The sequence below is a fragment of the Corylus avellana genome, chromosome 3 (genome assembly GCF_965113065.1).
Source record: "Corylus avellana chromosome 3, dhCorAvel1.hap1.2, whole genome shotgun sequence".
Classification (NCBI taxonomy): domain Eukaryota; kingdom Viridiplantae; phylum Streptophyta; class Magnoliopsida; order Fagales; family Betulaceae; genus Corylus; species Corylus avellana.
In genome coordinates this window covers 29,570,186-29,584,027 of record NC_142492.1, presented here as the reverse complement: position 1 = coordinate 29,584,027, position 13,842 = coordinate 29,570,186, and the positions used below count along the sequence as shown (strand labels likewise).

The window sequence follows — 13,842 nt, the reverse complement described above, 5'->3', positions numbered from 1 at the left end:
GGAAAGTAGACGAACCAGTCATATGTTCATTGGCGCCAGAATCGATAACCCACGGGTTGCTAGTGGAGGATAAAAGACAGTGAGATGCAGTACTTGACTGAGCAAGAGTAGCAGTGGAAGAGGAAGAAGCCTGCTTATGGGCTAAGAACTGAGCATACTCATCTTTCGGAATGGAGATGAGATCATTCTCAAGAGTTGAGCTTGAAGTAACAAGTGGTCTAGTCGGGGCTGGAGAATCCTCATGAGAAGTAACCTGATTGGCAAACCCAGATGGTGTGCCATGTAAGTCCCAACAAAACCCCACAGAATGATTAGTACGGCCACAATGAGTACATTTGCGAGGCCCATGACCTCCAATGCGACCACCTCCCCAAAAATCACGTCCACCATGAAAACCACGACCACCTTGACTGCCACGTCCCCCACGGGAACTACCATAGCTACCACGGGCAGCAATAAATGCAGCACGATCACCATTACGTTCTGTGCTCAACAAAGAATCATGATCAGAAATAGTAGCACGCTGAACCCGAGAAAAAACCTCAGAAAGCAAGGGGAGATCAGAACCACCCAAAATCTGCGCACAAACAGACTCATACTCAGGTTTCAAGCTGAGAAGAAATCGAACCACATCCACATCTTGACGTTGCTTCTCCATTTTTTTCAAGTCAATGGAGAGAGGCTGATACATGTCTCTTTCCCGATAGACGGCCACAACCTGATTGTAGTACTCATCTAAAGTTTGAGTACCTTGTTCAAGTCCAAAATATTGTTGACACACCTCATAAACTCGAGTGATATTCCCAGTACCAGAGTACATATGCCGGAGATGATCCCAAATTGCTTTAGCCGTAGGAAGATAGAGACACGAGGATCCAATGTGAGGTTCAATACTATTCAACATAAGAGATATAATTTGATTATCAGCCTGGTCCCAAAGGCTTTTGGTGTCATCTTCTGGAGGTTGCTCAGATTCCAAGTGAGAATACAGACCTTTCCCTCTCAAGTATACTTGCACAGATCGTGACCAATAACCATAATTTTTGCCATTAAGTTTCACAAGTGTCATAGTAGCCGGACCTATAGAAGCAAAATTAATTAAATCAGAAGGAGGAGCCATTATAATGCACTAACAAGATGCAAACAACTACACAATTCCACCAACCAACGAACGACGAAGGAGAATAAAAAAAAACTCACACAAAACAGCCCCAACTTGAAGCAAAACTTGCTAACAGTGATGAATGCCAACTAAAAACAACTCAAACCATGGCAGAATCGATAAAATTCATCAAAAACTAACCTGAACCGGACTGAAGTTCGGCAAAACAGGTCTAAACCATAGTGAACCGGGAGAAACCAAGAGAAATTGTCAAAAAACTGACCTGAACCGGCTTGAACTTGGCCTGAACTGATGGAAAATGGCCTGAACCGGAATGAACCTGCCGGAAAGTGGACTGAACCAGGATGAACCGGCCAGAAAATGGGTCTGGACTGGGGAAAATCAAAAACCGGATAGCCTTATCCCGATTTGAGGGTGGGATATCCTTATCCCGAATACGCGACAGCAAGCACCTGGAGCCAAACACCTAATCTTCGTCTGTGAAAACTGTCGAAACCGCGCCGAAGACTGCCAGACCTTGCCGGAACCGTGCCGGAGACTGCCAGACCTCGCCGACAACAACCAATCCGTGCCGGCGACACCCAGATCGTGCCGGAAAACAACCAACTATGACGAACAAACCTCCGGAGACTGCCAGACGCCGACGACAACCAACCCGTGCCGGAAAACTCCCAACTACAATCTTCAGCCACCGCAGAGAGTATCAATCACTACAGACAGCACTGACCGATGACTCCAACCAATCATCGACGACGACTTAAGACCCATGGAGATGACGGCGAGATCACACCATCGGCGATGGGGAACCTGGCGCCATCTTCCACCACAGGCTTGAAGCCCAGCACTTCAACTGCCTTCGACCAGTCGCAATATAAATGGGAGAGGAGAAAAGAATAGAACCGGGAAGAAAAAAAATAAAAGAAAGAAAAAGATTTGTGAGAGAAAAACAAGATATCAGAAAAAGGTATAAACCCTAGGCTCTGATACCATGTTGAGAGGTTTGCATGAAGAAAGTTTAGAGAAAAGAGGAGGCTTTTTCAATATACGTAGCCTACCTCAAACATGTTATTATATAAGCTTAAAGAATACATAAATGACCAAATTACCCTCAAACCCTAATACATTCTTCTAACAGCATTAATGAATAATAATACAAGAGTTCAGTATTTATACTACTCATTTACAAAGAGAGATAGACTAACCAACTAACAACTTTAGTCAACAAACTATCTAACTAAACAACAGTTTTAACTATCTTAACAGAAGTGCTCCAGCCCATTCATACATGTGTTAAACATTCTCCACATTCTCCTAATTTAGCTCAACTAATCCAGCTCAACGTGTGTTTAATAATCTGCTAATTTGTAATAGAATGCCAATTTTAAGAGATCATGAAACAGAAGAAAAAAAAAATGTCTTAACAAATTTATTGACTGTCCTATACATCAATCAAGAAGTTACCTTGGATATGATGGATATCGGTGTCATATGTGTTTGTGTTTAAAGGTTTGACTCTGTTTATTCCAGGGGAATCGTTTATTAAAGGATTTTGACATACGAAGGGAGGCTGGTGGAGTCTCTTTTCAACCTGTTCAGAGGGAATTTCAGGTCCAGGTATCAGAAAACTACCTTGAAATCCATCTCTTTTGGGCTGGAAAAGGAACCTGCTGCATACCTAGTCAAGGTACTTATGGACCTTCTATTTCAGCCATCAGTGCTACCCGAGGTAATATAGTGCAAAAATTGTAGTTGCAATTCAGAAGATTAAGAACGTACATCTGAACATGTTGTTGATGGCCTTGCTTTTGTATTGACTTTACACCCACAGGTGATAACAAACTTCCAAGCAGCAAGAAGAATAGGACTGGTATGATCGTAGGTATCGTTGTTGGTGCTGGGGTTTTCAGCTTTCTGTTTGTGGTTTTCTGCATTGTTCGAAGTAGAAAACAGCTTCCAACCAGTGATGATGCGGGTAAGTCAAAAGTCATATTGTACGTCTATTCTAGTTGTCAAAGTTCATTCATTTTTAGTCTACATATTAGAAATATGCAACTTTTGCCTATGTGTGAGTCTATATTATTTATTTATTGGTGAGGTGGCCTCTGCGTGCTGCATATTGTGTTAAGTAGAAAATGCAGCGTATCATATCATGTTTATGACAACAGCTACGTCAAGGCAATTCACCAAAACCTCTTCTATTTGTCTGCTAAATAATACAGACACACACATACATATCAGCAAAGAGTAGGGTAAAATGTAAGTTACTTCGCCAATAAAACCCCATTCTATAGACAACTTCCTATATATTTCTTGCTACTGAATCTCCCATCTTCAGTGCAACACATTTTGGACTAAAACACATTGATGATTATTTCTTAACAAGAGGAGACATCCTCGATTTAACATGTAAAAACTATATTGCATTTTCACTCACAAACCTCTGAAGCAAATTGACAAGCAGATCAACCTGTGTTTATGTTGAAAATGCAGAGCTCTTGGGACTAGATGTTAGAACATTCACTTTCAGCTATGCTGAACTAAAGACAGCTACAGAAGAATTTAGTCCTACTAATAAGCTTGGAGAGGGAGGATTTGGACCTGTCTTTAAGGTAAGTCCTTATTCTAATCAAGGACAAAAAGTGGCTGAACCTATGTCAGTGGACAAAATTTTAGTTGACTATCTGATATAACTCTAGAGCTGTTATATATCTATTGCAATTTCCAAGAAGTAATGAAGCACAACTTGCAACATCACCTTTCCACCATTTCTTTTCTTTTCTTTTATTTATTGTTCCTTATGTTTCCTGCCTATCTTTTTTGTGAAATTGCATGCACTCCTTACCATGGTATCTTGTGCTTGTGATTGGCAAGATGCTGGAAATTACAATTGTTGTAGAACTAAAGTGAAACGAAAATACTTAAAGATTCATAATACGATAGCGGGATCCAGATTCCCTGTTATTCCTTGCACAAAGAAAGGGGGCGGGTAATAACAGAGAGATTATGAGAAGGGCTCCCTTGCCCAAAGAGGAGGGGGCAAGGATAAGAGGAGGGATCCCCAATTGCAGGGGTTCCCTGTCCTATGATATCCATAAGCCCTTTTCTTTTTCTTCTACTAGTTCTAATACGCTTGCATTTTCTGTTATGGTTATCTTTTGACCTTAGTCAAAGTTGAAAGATATTCAAAGTTCTTAATCAAATGAAGAAACATATGTTGTATTTATTTTCTGATTCACGCCATTCTCCCAAATTCAAACTTGTATAAGTTGCCATATTATAAAATCTTTACACTTTTTTTTGTTTGTTTTAGCTTTCTTTGGTCTGGTTACACATACTCAAAATTGTGGTTTTTATTCAGTTTTTAGGCCTACAATGGAATTAGGACTCTTCAATACAACTTGTTCTTTACACTCATTATACTAAAAGAAGAAAGCATTCTATGGTGAAACGGCGTCCATTATATGTCATTATATCTCAATTGGCTAGAATTTTCTATTAAAAATTTGTGATTGACAGAAAAAGTTTATAGAGAGTGAAGGGTGGCAAATATACATATATAAAAAGTAAAACTTTGAACTGATGATTTCAGCAATTTAATTTTTTCATGGATGGTGTAAAGTTTGGGAACTTCGTTCTCGATTGTTGAAATGGAATGTTTAAGAAAAATCATACATGGCCGATGTCTGTTAGATTTGATAACAGTGGGAATCATTAGAGGAGTAATTAATTTGAGGATTCACATCTGGTGAGAATATAATATTTTCTAAATGTTCTAGTATTGGGAGTTTCTGACTGAATAATTGAGTACCATTAACACGAAGGACATTCTTGTTTTTTCTCTTCTGGAAATTTTGTATGGCTTTTTACCAGATCTATGTAATGGGATCTATGAATTGATCTTTTTGGTAATTTATAGTTTGCTAGATGTATTGTGTGCATCAATGGAAGAAAAAATACTCTGGAAACAAGCTGTTGAATTTAAAATTAAAGTCTTGGCCTAAATGACAGCAATCTAAAGCTTCGTAGAACATTTAGATGGGGTAACCTTGTTGTCCCTCCCTGATACTTCTCCTTTGAAATATGAGGCTAAAATTGAAACCTATTAGACTGGACATACAATTTCATGGTGAAAATAAGCAACTACAGTGTTTGACTTTTATCCTTAACAAGTTTTATATATAAATGGATATTGTCTGGTTTGGTTCTGCATAGATTATACTTGGGCCATCAAATAGATAAGTGGTGTAAATTAAATGTATTTAGGCCATCCACCCAAGTCAGCCAGACTATCATTTTCTATTTACATCGATATATCAAAATCATCCCTGTAGATTACTAATGTTTTTTCTTTCAATATTTTCTGTTACATTTTTTTTTTCCTGAAACTTTGTACTAAATAGGGAACACTTCATGATGGGAGACTAATTGCTGTGAAGCAACTATCTATAACATCACACCAAGGAAAGAACCAGTTCATAACTGAGATTGCTACTATATCTGCTGTGCAACACCGGAACCTTGTGAAATTGTACGGATGTTGCATTGAGCGAGATCAACGACTACTTGTTTATGAGTTTCTAGAGAATAGAAGTCTTGATCAAGCATTATTTGGTATGTGAATGTGTTTGCACTCTCTCTCTCTCTCTCTCTCTCTCTATATATATATATATATATATATATATATATATACGTGTGTGTATTTGTGTATGTATGTGTTATATATTAAGCAGATTAAGTTTTATATATATTTATATATATATGCACGTGTATGTATGTGTTATGTATACGCAGGAAAAAGAAGTTTGAATCTCGACTGGTCAACACGTTTTGAAATATGCTTGGGTGTAGCAAGAGGCTTAGCATATCTTCACGAGGAGTCACGACTTCGAATTGTACACAGAGATGTGAAGGCCAGTAATATCTTGCTTGACTCTCATCTCATCCCCAAAATTTCAGACTTTGGCTTGGCCAAGCTTTACGATGATAAAAAGACCCACATAAGCACCCGCGTTGCAGGAACTATGTAAGATCATGAAGGCTTAGTTAGGCACCTTGTCTTTCTAAACTATATAATCCTTTATTTTGTCTTTTTTTATAAGTTATCTTGTACTAAATTTTACATATGATTGTTACTAATGTAGTGGGTATCTTGCACCGGAGTATGCCATGCGTGGGCACCTTACGGAGAAGGCCGATGTGTTTGCCTTTGGTGTTGTGGCTCTGGAGATTGTTAGCGGGAGGCCAAATTCTGACACAAGCTTGGAAGAAGAAAAAGTATATCTTCTTGAATGGGTATGAACAATATTTTTGTGCTTTATGTTTCCATTGTTATTTGTCTTCTAATGAGATGGATTTTTCAATCCACTTCGAAAAGTTCCAATAGCATTTATCTTTCTGTAGTTATGGGTTCCAGGTTAAAATAGTCATGACCATCCATACCTATATATATTTTGCTTCTGCCTAAAAGTTGAAACAAGATTAAAACTTGGATCATATTATGAGGAATTCTGGATGTTTCAAGGCAGCAGAATAATTTATTTGCTTATATAGAGCATCCGAAAATGAGTCCAGTATGCACTTAATAGGGAATAAAATGAGTCTCTGTAGCCAAATCTCCACTAGTAAGACCCTACTTTTATGACTCACACTATGAAATGGCCTTTGTCAAAGTTATTTTTGAAATTCAAGATAAGACATAAGTTCTATTTTACTTTGTGATGATCCCGAGTTATGAACTTTACACTAAATTTCATTGATAGTTGTTAAATAGTTGTTACTCATGGCAGCAATCCGGATCCAATACCCTACGGTCGTTCCATCTCTAATGCCTATGTCAGAAATTGTGTAGTAATGAGAATAAATAATTAAAGGGAGTTCATCTTCGACAGCATGTCCGGACAGCCCGTAGTCGTGTTCGAACAAATTTTCCAGGGAGTTCAATTTACGTTCCATGTCCGGACACTGGGATGTCATGTCCGGACACTGTGATCTCTTCTTTACTCTAACTGGTATGGCTCCCTGGGGTCCCTTCACACTTACATCTGCATGAGTCTTCCTTATGAATTAGGGCTCTATTTATAGGCAGTAATGAGATGCCCATTTAGCTACATTTAATATGATTTCTAACTGGCCATCCGGATAGGTAGAGTGGCCTTCCGGACAGGCTCCTCTCGTGGGCTGAAGCGGCGACACGTGGAAAGCATCTCGTGATTCCTGCAAGCATTTAATGCGTGGCGTTGACCAACCACCCACTGGTCGTCCTGACGGGCTTGACTGCCGTGCGGACTGGCAGACATTTAATGCCACCTACTCCCGTGTCTCCCGAAAGCATTTAATGTGTTGGGCAAAATTTCAACGTAGTTGACCTTAGTCCGTCCGGACGATCCTTGTCTCCGTCTGGACGAGCCAACATTCATGGCCACCTACTTCCGTGTTTTCTGCAGCATTAAAGTTGTCAGCCATTTCCAGCTGTCATCGCACCTTCCTCCATCCGGACGGGGCTTCGAATGGGGCTATGTTAAATCTCTGGATGACACGTGGTAACCCTAGCTAGGGTTTAGGAATGCTTAGACCTTTGAAAAAGTCTTCCACATCCTCGGGCTTGGTAAGAGTGTGAGCTTTACATTATTCACCATAAAGCTATACGTTTTCTTCCTCCCATCATGATGAGCACCCCTGTCATATTGCCATGGCCTCCTTAACAACAAGTGGCATGCATGATGCATCCATGGCAACACATCACACCATGTTTTATCCTTGTACTTGGTTACGATATGGAAAGACACAAGGCAACGTGTGGATACTATTACCTCAATGCTTTTCATGAGCCATTCCAAGCGGTAAGGAGTAGGATGTTGCTCCGTCTTTAGGCCCAACTTCCGAACCGCATCTTCCACTACTACATTCTCACAGCTGCCGAAATCAATGACGAGCTTGCAGACTTTACCCCCTATAGTGCACGTAGACTGGAAGAGGTTATGGCGCTGCCCGTCGTCACCCTTCGACTTTCGGGGTATAAAACACACCCTTCTTACCACCAAAAGAAGACCATCATCCCCGGTTGCAAACTCTTCGTCGACCTTCTCGCAGTCGTCGAAAGTTGCTTCTTGATCTACCCTATCACTTTGCTCATCGATGGCTTCCCCCGAGTCAATAAGTAGACCATTACCATACGTATCTCCCTTGCGGCAATCCGCCATCCTGTGGCCCGGCTCGCCACATCGAAAGCACTTGGGCCTACTAGTCGTTCAAGCCCGATTTGGTTGCCTCGTCGTTGGCCCTCTATTTTGGATCGGGGGTTGAGTGGTGTTTCAAGCAGTGAATGGACCACTCGAACGGTTGTTGCCTCCACTACCTCCTCGCCCAAACAGGCCTAAGAGTCCTCGTGTGAGCGTCTTGTCTAGTTGCAACACTTTTTTGTGTGCCTCCGGCATGCTGACAGGATCGAAGAGATTCAATGGTTCTTGGATCTGTTGGCGCAAACCCCCAACATATTGAGACACCAACTAATCGTCAGATTCGGCCAGATCTACCCGTGTCAATAACTTGTAGAACTCCTCCGGGTACTCATCCATGGACTTTAAACCTTGGCCTAAATTCAGCAGTCGGGGATACATGGTTTGGGTGTAGTTGTGGGGCAAGAAACGACCCTCATGTGTTTCAATAGCTTCTCCCAACTATTGATCTTCCCTTTGCCCTGCCGCACTCTAGATTGCTTCAATTACTGCCACTACACAGCAGCTCTTCCCCAGAACTTGGTTGCAACCAAACAGACCCGTCGATCCATAGGCACCCCCTTGAAATCAAGAACCTCTCCAACAGCCGCCACCCAATCAAGGAATTCTTCGGGTTGTAAACACCCTTAGAACTCCGAAATGTCGAGTTTGAACCCGTTCTCCCACCGATAACCATGAGCTTGTGCCGAGGGTTGACGTCCCTGCACTCTGCAAAAGGGTTGCCGGATTCATTCCCATCGCTGTAATCATCTTCCTACTCCGCAAAGTGCGGTGGGGGTTGATGACGACGACCATTTGGACTACCAATTTTGGTGAATTGGGTAGTGAGAGTCACCATCTTGCCCCTCATGAGCTCCAATTGCTACTCCATGCGTTGCCAATGAGCCGCCGATTGTCGTTCACAAATTGCCTCCATGCGCTCATACACGTTGAAATTTGCATAACGGTTGCCCCTTTCCCTTGTCAGTGGAGCTATAGAAAGTAACTTGAGCTTTGATACCAACTGATGCAGCGTGACATCGTGGGATGCAAAGATAAACAGCAAGAAAAATGGATAAATATTACTTAGATCTTGAGTTTGTCTAAGATCTAAGTAATCTTCTCAAAACGCTAGAGTCTATCTAGGGATTGAAGGAAAATATTGAAGAAACTCAACTCTAGGTTTTCTGGGTTTTCTTATTAATCAAAACTGAATAATAATAAAAAAAAAAAATTACGTTCTGGAGGCTATAAGCATGTATTTATAGCTCCTAAACTCCTAACCATAAAGTAAATAGAGATTAAGTCGATTTTAGAATTCTACATTGGCCGTCCGGACGGAACGTACCTCCATTTGGACGGTCACCAAATAATTAAAGTACGTAAACTAAAACATAGGGGCATCCAGAAACATTCAAAAGCCGTGTCCGCACAGGATTTCTAGATATTTCTCTTTTGACGGCATGCCCAAACAGCCCGAAGCCGTGTCCTGATAAATTTTTCAAAGAGTTCAATTTACTTGCCATGTCTGGACACTCTGATCTCATCTTAACTCCTCTAACTGGTACGGCTCCCTGGGGTCCCTTCACACTTACATTTGCACGAGTCTTCGTCGTGAATTCCCAAGTACCTCGATCTACATTAATTCTTCTGCTGGTGCCAATGCTCATCCCGAATCGAGGGTTACTAGTTCTTCTAAGAGGCCTCAAATGAAGGAGACTCGAATTTGGTGAAGGCTTGCGGCGTCCGGCCACCCCTTCGTCTAGTGGGACTTCTAGGCTGGCTGATCCTACAGTAGGACATAGTACGCCCCCTTATGGTACTGGGACCTTGGTGGTTACTCCATTGGCAATGCAACTTCCTGGTGGACCAGAGGTTCGGATTGTGGAGTCTGAAAGCACATCTTCATCTTTTGCGACTTCTATGAGAGATAACTCTGTTGGCGGTCCTTTTCGTGAGGCTGGGTTTGCTGAGGAGGAAAGCGAAGGATCACTAGAGATCATTTTAGTGGATTCTCCTTCCGATGAGGGTTTTGGCTTTAGATCCTCGAATTTGGGTGGTTTTGGGAGGTTCAGGACTAGGGTTCCTGAGGCTTCTGTTAATGGCGGTGCAGGTAGTCCACCCATTGTTACCCCGAGTCTCCGGCAGGTTTTGGGGGGATGGACGGTGTTGGTGCTCGGTTGCCCTTGCTTTGTGATGTGCCGTGGGTTGGCTCTGATGCGGAGGAGGGTGCAACACATTCTTCTAGCTCTCTAGGCAACTCGCAGAGGACTTAAGTGCTTTCTTTTTCGACTAGCAGTCGGGACGAGTAAGGACTCCTAGCGTCTCTGTTCGCACTGAGGTGTTGGAGACCCTGCTTGATGAGGGATGTGGAGAGACATCGTGTTGGTTTGCACGGCCTAAGGTGCCACCGTTTCCCACAGATAATCTGCCTGGTGGGGATTTATATCATGTTCATGGAAAGGCACCTTTTGTAGGTGAGACATTGTCCCCACAAGGAGGGAAGGTCATTTATGGTGACCGTGTGGAGGCTCTTGCTTGGCTTCTTCCATCTACCTCTGGACCTATGGAAATTGACGGTCCTGCTCGTCAACTATGTGAGACCATAGTGCGTGCTGCTCTTGAAGCCATGGCAATTTGTTATGGGGTTATGGTCCTCCTTCGAGCGTGTCTACTACTCTTCCCGCATCTTTAAGTTTGTCTGATTTTGCTGCTTTGGACGAGAAGTTGGAGGCCGCTTTGTTGGAGAACGCTGCTCTTCACAGGGAGAATGACCGCCTGTCCGAAAAACTTGCTACAATCCAGCTTTATGAGGTTGCCCTTCAAGCTCCCAAAGTTGAAGCTGAAGCTGAAGCAGAGTTGGCTGCCTCCTATGAGCGGATGGCCATTGCAGAGAGAACATTATTTGGTTTACAGGAGAGATTGTGTGTGGCTGATGAGTTGGTGAAGCAAGCTCAGGCTTTTTGTTATGCTGCCGGCGTGGCATAGAGGCAAGGAGAGAAAAAAGCTCGTGATGAGGCTGATCGTGCGTCTCGTCATAATCGTGAACTTCGACGAGTTTATGATGAGCTAAAAGAAGAAAGGGAAGGCTTTTTTCCCTTGGATCCGATTTTTTCATGGTACCATATGCAGCCTGAAGGCACAACTTCGACAACTAGTTAAAACAGTGTCCAAGTATGGCCACCTACCAAATATCTACACATACATATTGGTTGTATGCTACAAATGGTGGCTAACATCCCGCTGGGTATGTGAGTCATAAAGGGACTCTTACTTAACTTTCCTAGAATATTGTATCTATTTTGATGTCGATCTTGTGGATCTTCTTTGTAATTGCCTTTTGAATGGTGATATGACAATTTGACCGTATCTTATTTGATGAAGTTTGTTTGGTGGGATCGAGTTGGGACTCTTTATCTGTTGGAGTGTGGATCACATGTATTTTTATGTGTTGACCGAGTCCATGCTTTCATGGGTTGCTGAGTTGGAACCCGTGTAAGTCAATAACTCTTTCTGTTGTGGGCTTTTAGGCTTAGGCCCTATCTTTTCATGGGAGAATCTGGGCTTCATGCCTGGCTTGGATGATTATAGTGGGCTTTCCTGAAGCCCACTCCAATAGTGAAATGTCAATCTGGATGTGTCGAATACCCATATGGCAAGGCACATTCTACATAGAGTGCTTAAAACAAAGTAACTTCTTAGAATCACAAAATGAGCATGTGAAAGAGTTACAAAAATCGACTGGATTTATCTAGATCTTCTGCAAAATATAGTTGCCTCATTGAAACAATTAGAATACTCACTTCCAACAGGTTTATGATATATTCTGAACCGTTAAGACTCATTGAAACAATTGGACTGTTGGCATCCACCACCTATATAGTAGCGTATTCCTTAGAAGTTAAGATGACTCAATGTCTAGCAAAACTGAGAGTAATTTTACAAAACTTAAGCTCTCTGGTTTTTTTCCATTTCTTACCCATCTACCTCCTCCGCGAGGGCTCTCCACTACCTCTGTGCAGTTTTTTATTGGGAGGAGGGATGGACTTTGTTCTATCCCTCCTCCCCTTTTCACCTCAGCCTAGTGCAGCCGCCCCTTCTCCCCCCTTTGTCACTGGTTTTCTCTTGTGTTTTCCTTTTTCACCACGAAGTAGCTTCAACGACGTTCCTCCGTCTCCAAGCTGCCTTGTCGTTACTCTCTAGCTGTTCTCCTCCCTCAGCCGCCGCGCTGTGCCTGGTTCTACGGTGGATTTCGGATCTGATTCTCTCTAGGCCCGATCTGTCGCCCTCCATTCCTCCACAGCCCCAATGCGCCTGGTCACTGGGTTCCACAGCCTCCTAACTCTCCGACGCTGCCTCGACTTTCTTCCTCTAACCATTGTGCACAGGCACGTGGTCGTCACACGCCTAAGCGTGGATCACATGCACCGATGCGTGTTCGCCAAGCTGCCGCTAGAAGCTCCTCTGTCGATTTTCCTCATCCCTGCCCTTTGTTGAAGTCATTGCTTAGTGAATTTTTTTACTGTTATTTTTATTTTCCCTGTATTTTTATCTTCCTTGTGTTTTGAAACTTTCTTTGTATTTTGTTGCATATTTGTTTTGTGGGTTACTGTCTCCCTGATTTATTGTGTTATGTTTTTTCAGTAGAGACTTTTGTAGCCAATTTAGTGGTAGATCATCTCTCTTCTACGGTCTTTGTTTCGGACTATGACAGTGCATTTTCGGCTTCAACCTCCTATAGGTAGTTGTGTTGGTTCCAAGTGGGGGCTTAGATAGGTTCGTTTTAATCTGTGCCTCTTTTGCTTTTCTAACCGCCTTGCACGGCTCCTTGAGATGACTGTCACTCGTTTGACTCATTTCATATTCTTTATAATTATGTATGCACTGTTTTAGTTTGTTTTGAGTTTGTTATTGAGGAGTCCACCCCTTTTTCGATTTTATAATCACCCATTCTTTCTTTCTTTCGGATTAGGAGTAAAAAGAATTCTCCTTTGTAACCATTTTCCATATTCAATTAAAAAAAAAAAAAAAAAAAAAAAGTTGACTCATTGTAACAATTAGAATACTCGCCGCCACCATTGTTGTACTATATTCTGAAGCCTGATAACACATATCCTTCTCAGGCTTGGCATTTACATGAAAACAACTGTGAAGTCGATCTTATGGACTCTACATTATCAAAGTTCAATGAGAAAGAAGTAAAACGCGTGATAGGAGTATCTCTTTTGTGCACACAAGCATCCCCAACGTTACGGCCATCAATGTCGCGTGTAGTGACAATGCTTTCAGGAGATATTGAAGTGAGCTCTGTAACTTCAAGGCCTGGATATTTGACTGACTGGAAATTTGATGATAAAACCAGCTTAATGAGTGATGTTGCAACCAAAGGAACCCATGCTAGCTATTTCAACTCATCAGCAGGTACAACCAAAATGGGTGATGCAGAGAATTCACCAGCAAATGCTTCTAAACGCATGCTTAACGATTATCAAAGAGGGTAGGTGA

General features: G+C 42.1%; 1 pseudogene across 1 annotated transcript in view; it reads left to right on the top strand.

Annotated features, from left to right (window-relative positions):
• LOC132173596 (putative LRR receptor-like serine/threonine-protein kinase At1g56140) overlaps positions 1 to 13,842 on the top strand; it is a 64,115-nt pseudogene extending 50,273 nt beyond the window's left edge. Inside the window, exons 18-24 of the transcript XR_015911643.1 lie at positions 2,651 to 2,849; positions 2,952 to 3,095; positions 3,614 to 3,732; positions 5,524 to 5,734; positions 5,915 to 6,146; positions 6,265 to 6,415; positions 13,461 to 13,842. The product of XR_015911643.1 is annotated as a putative LRR receptor-like serine/threonine-protein kinase At1g56140 (transcript). The remainder of the gene's footprint in view (positions 1 to 2,650; positions 2,850 to 2,951; positions 3,096 to 3,613; positions 3,733 to 5,523; positions 5,735 to 5,914; positions 6,147 to 6,264; positions 6,416 to 13,460) is intronic.